Genomic DNA, 11,737 nt, shown 5'->3' on the forward strand with positions numbered 1-11,737 from the left:
CAGTGAAAGATTTTGGGTAATGAGTCACCATTTGTTAGTGAATTCTTTCATGTGTGAGAGAGGATGGAAATACTCCTCCTTAGATAGTAGAAAGCTACAAAAATATCTACAAAATGCTTAAAGGACTTTGAAAGAACCTAGTGCTTCTCAATTCCCAAAGCTGTGCAGTCCTGCCTGATGATATGGAGAAAGGAAATGCTCTTGCCCCGAAAGCTGAGGTGGACTGTAAGTACCACAGGATCCTCCTTGGGATGTTGATGGATAAAGAGAATTTAGAAGAGCAGATGTGAAGTTTCAAAGTGAGGAGAGGACTCCCAGACAAGTTGGGCCCAAGTTTGGGCCCAAGTCAGCAAATTCAGCACAGAACCCAAGGCCCCTTCTCAGTCCATGACAGAGAAACCTAGGCTATGGAGAATGATCTGTCAGTGCATGGACAAGGGAGACCATTCTTGAACATTGCTTCATAACCTTTAGATCAACTTTACAAATCAGGGAGTGCTCTAGAGCCTTTCAAACAGATGGTAAGTAAAGCAAGTGCAGTTCTCAGGCTCTCTAGAAAGGGTTCCTTTATGTCTTCTCACGCTGTCTTGGACATCTCAGTGAACTCCAGCATTTCTTAAACATCCAGCCTAGTTACAGAAGGTGGAATGAGAAAGGTCTTGATTTTGCTTGTCAGGAGAAAGCTCTTCCCTTATCTCTTCACTGAAGTTCTTTGCTGGGGGTAGAGAGCAATTTGTAAACGCACAACTACGTAGGCTGTTGAGAGCTTGTGTCTCGGCACGCATGCTCACAAGGTCTTGGGAAGTTGGGCTCTGCAGCACACAGGTTTTGATCTGGGTATTACCAACGTGTTCCAACACAGCCATCTGATTCTGATTCAGCAGTGGTGGCTTCCAGAAACAAAGGGAGTGACCATCCATCTCCAGATGGGTGCTGAATAGAAAAATGAAAGTAACTAAATAAAAATCCCTGGAAACGGAGATGGTGACAGCAAAAAAAAAAAAAAAAAAAAAAAAAAGAAAGTAACTTTGTTACTCAGCAGGTTATTACCTTGGAAAGGAAACTATGTAATTGAATATTCCTCTGGACCATTCATCTTCATTCTCCTAACTTGATATCAATAGCTGCCAAGTGGTGCCTGCGCAGGCCATTCAAATCAAATTATGTTATCATAGTTCTCCAGTCATCGCCAAAAGCAGGATCATGATCATGAGGAGGAAATCTAGTTATTCAGGTACATATTACCTTATTAAAAGTTTAAGCAAAGTACATTGATTCGTTATAATGGGATTAGAGTTTGAGTTGTGTTCTCAGGGTTGCCATGACTGTGATTTTGGTGCTTTGCTGTGACGCTTGGCAAGTGCAGCTCCACTCTGTCCAACGACAAATAATCCAGGCCATCATCACAGAGGAGTGGGCACCAGCATGGAATGTGGCCAAGAGTGTGAAGCTTGTGGAGATTATTTTTATCTAGGTACAAATGCCTGAAGCAGAGACTGAACGAGCCCGCACGAGAGGTGTGGAAGGATCCCATTGTCTTCTCACACTAAGTAAAGCAGCAATCAGAGAGAGCTAGAAGAAATGTCTTTGTTAAACCTTCTAGAGTCTCTCTCAACACCCAGGCCCAGGCTTTTGCTTTAGTATTAATAGATGTCCCTGCAGGAATCTGGTCTTCTCTCTCTACTTCCGCCTGTCCGAATAGGGTATGAAGAGGTCTGAAGGGTTTGTTTTCCAGCTAACAGGAGTTCACAAGGGTTGATGTCCTCCTCCAGATTCTCAGTGAACAGGAATCCACATTACGACAGGCACTGAAAGCGTTTTCTTGGACACAGACAGTGAAGGACAAAAGCTGAGGCAAGCAGGTGGACCAGACTGTAATAAAGATCAGCTTCCTGAACTGCTTTTACAAAGAAGTTTCTTGCTCCAGAGTCACTAACACAGCATTTTTCAACACTACCAAAGTTATTTGAATAAAACTATTATAAAGGTGAGGTTCTCTGTCTGGAATCTACTCTTACAATTCAGCAGCGCATCGGCTTACCCAGGAAATATTAGCAGTGATGACCCATGGACAAAAGGGCCAGATTCTCCCAAAAATCTTGTCTCAGTGGGACCTGCAGAGTGCAGGACTCTCAGTGAGTCCTGAGTATGTTTGAAGCCATAAGCCCTGTATTTTAAACTTTGCACTTTAATTTTTCATGTCCCACTAACCTTCAAATGGTCACTTTTTACCTTTTAGTTCTGTGACTGGTGCACAGCTAGGACAGGAGGCATCTCTAGCAACAGGGAAAGCAACATTTCATCTCCAACTGTTCCTGCGCCTGGAATAACACTGACATTTTGGGACCACTTACTAGGTTCCTATTCTTAATCTCCTGACAAGGAGTCAAAAGTACCTTGTCAAAACTGACAAGGGGTAGTTGCTGCCCCCTCAGAGAATAGCCAAGGCTGACACGTCTCCACACATACTTTCCCAGGAGGGTTTATGGCATGAGGTTCAACCCTTTCCTGTCATTACTGCAATTCTAAACTCGGGTGGCCACACCAGCCCAGATGTATGCCTTCTGGCCATTCCCAGCTTTTGGTGGTATATACCTCATTGAATGGGTAGGGAAAAAAAAGTCTAAACACCTGCCAAACTCCCCACATTTCCATATGCGACTGCTGAGTGAGGAAATGCTGGCAGTACTGCAATGCCCCGGCAGAGAACAGAACACATCTCTACCCATTCCCTGATTCATGAAATATGCAGGACATTTTCTCCTAACCTGCCGCTCCATGGCAAAGAGGAGCACGACATGCACTGTAGCAGGAGACTGCTCCCCTTCTGCATCACCATCTGAATGAAGCCAAACTCCTTATGTGTGCCTGCAAAGTACCTGGGATTACCTCCTGGAGAGCAGTTACACACTTTAAACCTTTAGCTGTCAGAAAGCCTTTTCCACACATTCCCTCCCTGCATTGTTCTACAAACCTGTCATGTGCTCAAGGATAAATCCCTTGATGCAGAGATTTTACTTTCTCCCCCCTAGCCCCACATTATTTTAATAAATTTTGTAATCATTTTAGCATTTTTTCTTTGGAAATGTAGATTTTTGGATCATGGTGTGCTGAGAACACCCATGCATTCATGAAATGCATTAATTTCTGTTATGGGTTAAATGGGTTCAAACACGCAGTGCAGATTTGCCCTTAGGACAGGATTCCCCCTGGGGACCCAATAACTCAGATAACATGACAGGAGGCGAGGAGCCTCCCCTCTCCAAGGTCTTGGCATCAGTCCAGGCTCTGCCCACCCTCTCCCAAGGGACCCACTCCCAAGAGGTGTGTGGTGGAAGGAGCAGGGTAGCGGTGTGGTCCTGTGGAGATGGCTGGAGGGTGAAATTCATCCCCCTTGGGGAAAGACAGACTTGTTAGGTCTGAAGTGACACGCGGGCCTCCTGCTGGCTCTCTGCACAGGGAGGCAGCCACAGCGAGCTGCTTTGTATGAAATCCTGGCCCCGCTCACAGACTGCCATGTGTCCAAGAAAATCCTCTTTTTTCTCATCCTCTCTCTCTCCACAAAGAAATTCTTCCACAGAATTTCTTAGAATCTGAGGACGTTGGCCATTTAGCTGAGATTTCTGGCTGCAGCACAATTATAATCGGTCTCTCATGAACAGGCTGAGCACAGAGGCCAAAAAACTGCAAGGGTTATTAATGACTGAGTTCCCTTCTACTTCCTAACAGCCAGACAGGCAGGAAAGTTAGAGGGGAAGACTTGGGGCTGAGCCACTCCTCTCCTTTCGTACATGCTGTCCTGGTGCTCCAGCACCTTCTTGCAGACTTGGAGCCATCCACAGCCCAGACACCAGACGGCATGGAGAACTGCAGGAGGCAGATTTGGGGTGCGGAAGCCCTTCTGGTGCTCAGAGACTGCTTCTGGGGCCTTCTCCCCTCTGTCAAAGAGTGCATCAGGGTGAAGTTGGCGGCAGCCTTTCCAGAGGCACCTGGTTTGCCATAGGCAAGGTTGGAAGGATAAAGAGACCCAGCTGGAGTGGCAGACTGAGACACGCAGAGAGTAATAGATCCTTGTCCCTCCTCCCCTCAAATAAAAAAAGCATCTCAGGAGAGGTTTGAATTGAGCGAGAAACATATTATTATGATTATTACATACCCATTTGACAACAATCACATGGCATGGTGCCAGCTGGCACCGGAAAGCCATTGCTGCTTCTCCTTCATTGCCCGATAAACACTGTGACAAGAATACAGCCCTTGTTCAGTTGAGAACCAAAGAATGGGAGAGGAGAGGCCAAAAACACCTCCTTGAACAATCACTATCGAGTAAACAGAGCTGCACTTGGGAAACACATATTTTAAACATATCTTCCCTGAGGTTTTTGGGGAGGGGAGCTCTGTGTACAGGTTGGGAAGCATGTTCACACTTGGGCATATTTCTGTGGTGTCAAACCGGCTAGTGGCAGCTAAGAGGAGAGTCCGTGATGCCCTCGTTTCGCAGGGGAAGATAAAAGTCTGTGAAGCTGAGAATTTAGGGACCCATGCCAACATAGCAGCCTGGGTAAATTTGGACTGGCACTCCATGCTGGTCACGGCTGTGCTCTGCCTTTGATAAGGGGTTGTCTCACAAGAGCTCCTAGCAATCTAGTGTCATTCCAGCAGACCACTCTCTTATCAAAGGTCATGTCAGAAATCTGGAGATGAGGGAGCGAGGCAGGCCTAATAAATGTAGATGTCATAGGACCTTGTTTATTCTTGTTAACGTTCCTGAAATCATACCTCCCACTGGCAGAACTGTATGGAAGCATTGGGAAAAACTGCTGTTGGTTCATCTGCAAAACCATGCATGTCAGCATGCTACTGTGCTTGACTCATTTTGCATGGAGGTTTGTACAGGGGAGCTACCACTAGAGGTTTGGGAGAAGTGGATTTCAGAAGGACAAGTGCCATATCCACCTTCCTGAACATGAGCCACTTCTACCTACGAGACAATCTAAAGGAACCATCACCACAGCACAGTTATTAGGTTTGTCCAAATGTACATCCTCTCCTTGTCAGTCTGTTAGGCCAAGATGTTCACTTCTGATAGCTGAAACACTGATTTTACCCAAGCAACATTTGCACCAACCTACCCATGTGAGTCAGGACAAGATTTGGCCTGTGCAGTCACTGCCTGGTTTGATAAATGAGACAACTCTTGTGTTCTTGTCCTGCCCTGGCTTTCCAGGGCTGGCCAAGAGACTCTGTAAGGAGATGTCTCACAAGGGCTCTTTAGGCATCAAAGTTTGGCATCTCCTTGCTAGAAATAATTGCCCAACTATTGTCTCTTCTATGACATGGGTGGCCCTGCAGTGAAGGTCCTACATTTGATCCTGTTTCTGCTGCAGTTTTTCCGTGACCTTCGGCAAATCTCTGAACTTCTGCTACGTCTGAGACCACTTCAGCTTCACTGCCTGAAACAAGCTGGGGCTCAGCTGAAGCTCCATGTGTCTCCTTGGACAAAGTTCACCAGCTGCTGTCTCCTGAGCAGGCTCCTCCCTGAGGTGAGAGAAACCAAGTGATGCCCTTGTGATACACATGCAATCAAAAAGGCAGAAACCAAGGATGATTCAATACTTTTTTTCTGGTCTGCAATTTTCAGTGGGCTAGTACAGCCTCCTGTACAGCTCTGCCTCTCCTCCTGTCCTTCCTTCTACAGGCTGCTGATCTAGGAGAATATAAAGGCTCTATAAAATATGAAGTAAATGGAAGAAAAAGACTTCTCTGATGAATACCCAAAGGAATATGTCAGGAAAACGCTTTTAGTGGCCAGTTCTGCTTCCACTTCTCTCCCTGGGCCAAGCATCCTTTTAAAAAAGGGCTGCGGGAGGGCTACATAATCAGGCCTAAGATCATGGCTGTTCCACAGAGCATGAATGTGAGAGGAAAAGAGGAGAGTAGCAGCTAATATTCTCCCATGCTTTAGCAAAACTGCCACTGTGCTCATGCAAGGCAATAAGGGAGGCAGCATGATCTGCCATCATCCACCCTGTGCCCCCATGTTAAGAATTAGGTTGATCTGTCAGTGGCCAAAGGCAGCTGGTGAGACAGCTGAAGCTCTCTTCCTTGATCTATTTTGACTTTACTTGCTCCTCTCTTTCCTACTTGCATTTTCCTTATGTAATTTTGAATTATTAAAAAATGAAATTTTCTTGGTGATGGGTTTGCATTAATCTTGGCATCTGATTGTGTTGATGCTACTTTTAATTTCTTCCTCACATGGATGGGGGATCATTTGTTCAGGTGTGACATTCAACCCAGGTCCAGCTGAGCTAAATACGTGATTTTTATCGGCATGCATGTGATGGATATGTCCACAGTGAAAGATGACATAGGAGTTGTGGAAGGTTGTCCAAAGCTGGAACACACTGAAGCCCTCTCTCCAAGAAGCATGATGCCCTGCAATGTGTCCCAGCAGGGTGGGTTACCCAGGGAAAGAGAGGGGCTGGACAAAAGGCCAGCCTGCAAACACGCAATTGTGGCACTCTCCATTTGGAGCAGGCATGGCTGGTATGAACAGCTGGTTATCATAGGAAATGGCCCAGCTTCCCTGTCTCCAGTCAAGTGTACTACATGCACTGATGGTTTGGCCTCTGTGACCATGGGAGAGAAGCACAGGCTTTGTGAATGGTCAGTGCTTTCTGTGTACATCGGAAATTTGGAGGGTGTGGCCAGAAGATGGAAGCGTAGGACCTCGCCTATTCAGCCCCCAATTTATCACCTCTGTTGAGCCCACACCAAAGCAGCCCCTTCCTGTTCTGCCTATGCCTGTATCTCCTTTTCTGCTCTGCTAAGCTTCAGGTTCCTCCACAAAAAAACCAGCATCGTTGGGACCCCTAGACCCTAAACTGCTCAGCAAAGGCACACTATGCCACCCCCCATTCCCAGAAGTGCCCTCCACCTTGAGGAAAAACTCAAGCACTAAGCGTGCCTGTTTGGCAACTTTGTCTCAGAAGGCCTTTAGACCCAAGGACCCCATCTCCTCTTGCGCTATTGGTACCTAATAAATACTCATCAATAACAGTATTTAGTGGTTTGTCACATGTTCTGCCTATTAACCTGAGACCAGAAAATATTTGACCCTGAGTGATGTTTTCTTTCTTCCCAACTGTACTTTGTAGTATCGGGCTTCAATCTACGTCCAACTCAAACTTGAGCTAAAGAATGTGTCGTTGCTAATGTATAACCAGGGAGTTTGAAGCTGCGTGTGAGAACAGCACACACTACCAGTGTGAGAACAAGTAGCAAGCACATAAGGTGGCCTCATTGTGCTGCTGCAGAGCATTGTTTAATGTACTTTTTGCAGGACTGTATCTGGAGACGTCAAGCTGAAGATATCCATATGCAGCTGCTTGTCCCATTCCAGGGCCAAGCACATCATGGAGGAACTTAAGACTCTTGCTTTCTAAGTGTTTGGTTATAATTTGCACTGGTCTTAATTGCCTAAGATCTGATCAATACCAAATCTGTCTCTTATCCTATACCATGCTGTATGGAGTTTGTCTGGGAGGACATTTAACAGAGAGCATCCTGCATGTATGGACCTGGCATCAGAACTTGCTTCTCCCTTGCTGGGCTGAAGGTGGATTTTCTAAGCCTGCTGTTGGCCCCATCCCACTCCTCTCACAGGCAAAACTTTTGCTGTGATGAGCTGAGAGACACTGAGGCAAGGGGGAAGCAGCTTCCAGGATGCCTGCAATGGTGTATTATCATTCACACAAAAGACACTTCCAACATTTAATCACAGAATCACAGAATCACAGAATCACAGAATCTTAGTGGTTGGAAGGGACCTTTGAGATCATTGAGTCCAACCACATTAAAAAAAAAAAACAAAAACACACAAACAAACAAAAAAACACAACACAAAACAAAGGCATAGATGTAGTCATTTAGCAGGAAGTATTTCTGCAGTGCCACAGAGAACATGCATGCAAACCCACTGCCCTCCCCGGCACCAGCGAACATCACCAAGGCTTGACAAACCGGCACTCTCGCAGTGGGTGAAGGTAGTTCAACTAAAATTCCCTTGGATCAGCTAAGGCACTCCAGTTTGGCAACTGGCTCAGTCATGTGAGGCCAGTGTGGGTGAGCGGTGTCACAGCAGCACGGCTGCAAACAACGCAGAGGATCACCCGGGTGGGAAAGACCGCGTAGGCCAGGCCAGAGCTTTCCCCCACAGCCACAGCACCCGCCTCAGATGCACTACGTGCTTCCACCCACCACGGGAACATTTCCTAACACCCTCCGACAAACCCAGCAGCCGCTGAAGGAGAACAGAGCTTGCCTGCAGCTAGGGTGCCCAAATCTGAAATACGTGCCACAGCCAGCGTGCGCGAGGCCAGGCAGAGGCAGGGAGATTTTGCACAGCATATCCAGAACAACCAGATGGGACAGTTTTCATGCAAAGCAACCCAAGCCTAATGGCAGGCCAAGGCAGCTGATGGGCGAGCCAGGCCCTCGCACAAGAGGAATGCAGCATGAGGAACCAGATCGGGACACTGTAAGGGTCTCCGAGGAAATAATGATTTTTGTGTCTCAAATGGTCCTAGGAGGCGTCTCAGGAAGCATGCAGTCTGGGAGCACTCTCTGCATCACATCTGCTGCTAGTAAAGAGATGTCTTGCTGTATATATGTAACCAAGGTGAGCTGGGGTAGTCCTGCCATCTCTGCCAGATTGGCTCTGGTTACATATTGTTTGGGGCCAACTCTGCAGAGTCTAGGGCCTGTGATGTGACCCAACTTTTGACAAACTACCCGGGACGGGAGGAGGTCAGCCAGCCCCTCACCTCACTGTATTGCACTTTTTGGAGCTCTGCTGCAGGTCAAGCCAAGGTGGGATGCACCCTGAGATGCCCAAGTGCCCAAGGGCCCAGGTAGGAGCCCTGCTGATGACTGTGCTATCTGCACAGGAGACAGAATTGCTTCAAAGAACTCATATATGTCACAAAACCAGCTATGGTATTGCAGAAGGGTAGCACTGGGATTCATGAGGCCTGGCTTCTGTCCCAGCTCCACCATGGCTTTCATAGAGTGATGCTCGGCAAGTCACATCCTTTGTCTGTGCCGCTGCCTGGGGAAATGATGCTCCCTTGAGTTAGAATGAGGATAATGAGGACAAATCTTTGGGCTTCAAGGTCAGAGGGTTCCTGCAGGCTTAGGCAGACAGCAGATGAGAATGCCATCTTCGCCTGACACAACATCAGTGTGTGGTGTCAAAAGATGACATCATGGGATATGAACGAGCTTTTACATTTAGAAAGAGAAAATAGCAGAAGCATGTGTAACCGCTTGCCTTTTGTGCCAACATATTTTCCTTATGCAAAGAGAGGCCCTGGCGGCCCTAAGGAGGCTGAGAGATGCCCATGCTCCTCTGGGAAGGAGGAACTATCAGGCAAGGATGCCAGCGTACCCGCCTGGGTAAATTTGTGCATGCACTTCACATTATAATAGGCTTTAGTATCTGATAACAGAGACCTGCTGGAGTCTGGCAGGAGGACAGAAGGAATCAAAGGTCATGCCATGAATTCCAGTTATGCTGATAGGCATCTGCAGCCAGAGGAAGGAGCTCAAGAACAGGAACTGTGAACTGGTGGGGAGGGCTAGAAAACAGAAACTGATTCAGGGATGACAAATATGGGTCATTTTGGAGCCCAGCTGGACAACCGTGTGTATATGTTTGCTATGGGACATAGGAAGATGTTTTCCCTGATGGAGTTACCCATGAACTCTGCCATTACTAATTAAACAAACAGAGTGAATACACTGCAATAAATGTATTAAATAGCTGGTACATGTCTCTCCAGAGGCCTCTCCCTGATTCATTACATGGATGGGCTGGTCAGCAGGTAGGTAAAGATGCAAATACACAGTGTATACCTTTCACTAGGGGAACTATCTGCACACAAAAGCAGCTGAGAATGTATGTGACATAGCAGAAAGTTTCTCTGCCTGCTGCCTGCTTTTGCCTCATCATCCCATCACACGCTGCCAGTCAGTCTGTCACTACCACTTGCCTTGTGCCTTACCCGTAGCAGATGCCTGAGTGGCGCAGTGCGCTGTGGTGCACATCGTGGTCTGAACGAGTTCACAGAAGGAGTGAGACTCTGCAGCTGTGCACTGAGCTGGCTCGGCAATCCCTGCACAGCACGGCCCTGCGCCAGGTAGGCTGCACGCTTCTAGACACAGGAATGGGTTAATTTCTTTGGTCTTCCCATAGAACCTAACATAAATGGAGCTTTAAGGTCCTATGGTACCCAAATGGGTAGGATGGGTAGGATGGGTTGGCATGGGTTGGCATGGCAAAGAGAGGAGAGGAGAGGAGAGGAGAGGAGAGGAGAGGAGAGGAGAGGAGAGGAGAGGAGAGGAGAGGAGAGGAGAGGAGAGGAGAGGAGAGGAGAGGAGAGGAGAGGAGAGGAGAGGAGAGGAGAGGAGAGGAGAGGAGAGGAGAGGAGAGGAGAGGAGAGGAGAGAAAAATGACTAAAAAAAAAAAGAAAAAAGAGAAAAAAGAGGAAAAAAAAAGAGAAGGAGGGATGGGGAAGCAGTTGTATCACAGTGTATTGTTCCCTTATTTCTACTTCTTCAAGATGATTCCGCTGTTTTCACAAAATTCTCCTCCAGCCTCAGACTAGATGTGCTACCTCTGCCTTTACTTTTCAAATCATGTATTCGAATTCACCTGCTTCACAGCTGTTGCTTTTTGCTCCTGCACAGGTACTGCCAAGGCCTTTGCTGACATTGTCTAAGTCAACTTTGAGCTGGGAAAGATCTGGTAAACAGGCAAGAGGTCGAAAGAGAGGTACAGCATAGGCAGGTACACTACAAGCTACTAGCACATGTTATCATCAGAGCATCTTGCTTCTTGGCTCCTCTGCCGAGAGTGCTACAAGCACACTTGTTAGTGACACGTGTCAGGCAGCAACAGAAGCTACCTGCGAGGAACTGCACTGGGTGCTGATTTTTAGTGACTGAACAGCCACCAATCTGGACCACTAAACATTTGCTCCAGACTCCTGGCAAACGGGTGGGGAAAATCTCACTGAGTTCAGGGAGGTTTGGCTTCAGTTTCACAGAGAACAGCCTGAAACTGAAACTTCAGATACATAAAACCCCACCCATGCGGGAACTACTGGGGAACTGGCCTAAAACAGATAGATTTGAGCCTCAGTGAACAGATTAAATCACCCATTTAAATTAGCAAGCAGGAGAGCTTAATTTTAAATATTATATCAAAACTTCTTTTCCATTTATCCTTTTTAATAGTTTTCCCTAAGGAAAGGTTGATACTCATTAAGCCGTAACCAGTAAGATTCTGTTGATTTAAAACTACAAACAGCCCATCTGCTAACTTTTGTGCTTACTGTTACCAGCAGACAGTTCTATCTGCACTTATTTACTTACAGCTTTACATGCTTTTATTAGGTCTTGATTATTTAATTGTTCTATGCTGGAAAATGGTGAATAACGCATTTTTAATTTGTTATAGGATGACTGTTTTTCTTTAGAATTGATTCACACCAGGCTGCATTTAGAATGAAATTTGAATCCACTAAAACGTCTAAAAACATTGGTTTATTACACTCTTAGTTTATTACTTAAATAAACCACCTTAATTGCAAAACAGAAAATAAAAGGTAATATTAAACAAAGGAAGTTGCATCAGTGGCTACTGGGCTAAACAGGTTGTTCCAGGACAGCA

Source organism: Numenius arquata, chromosome 2 (assembly GCF_964106895.1).
Source record: "Numenius arquata chromosome 2, bNumArq3.hap1.1, whole genome shotgun sequence".
Taxonomy (NCBI): Eukaryota; Metazoa; Chordata; class Aves; order Charadriiformes; family Scolopacidae; genus Numenius; species Numenius arquata.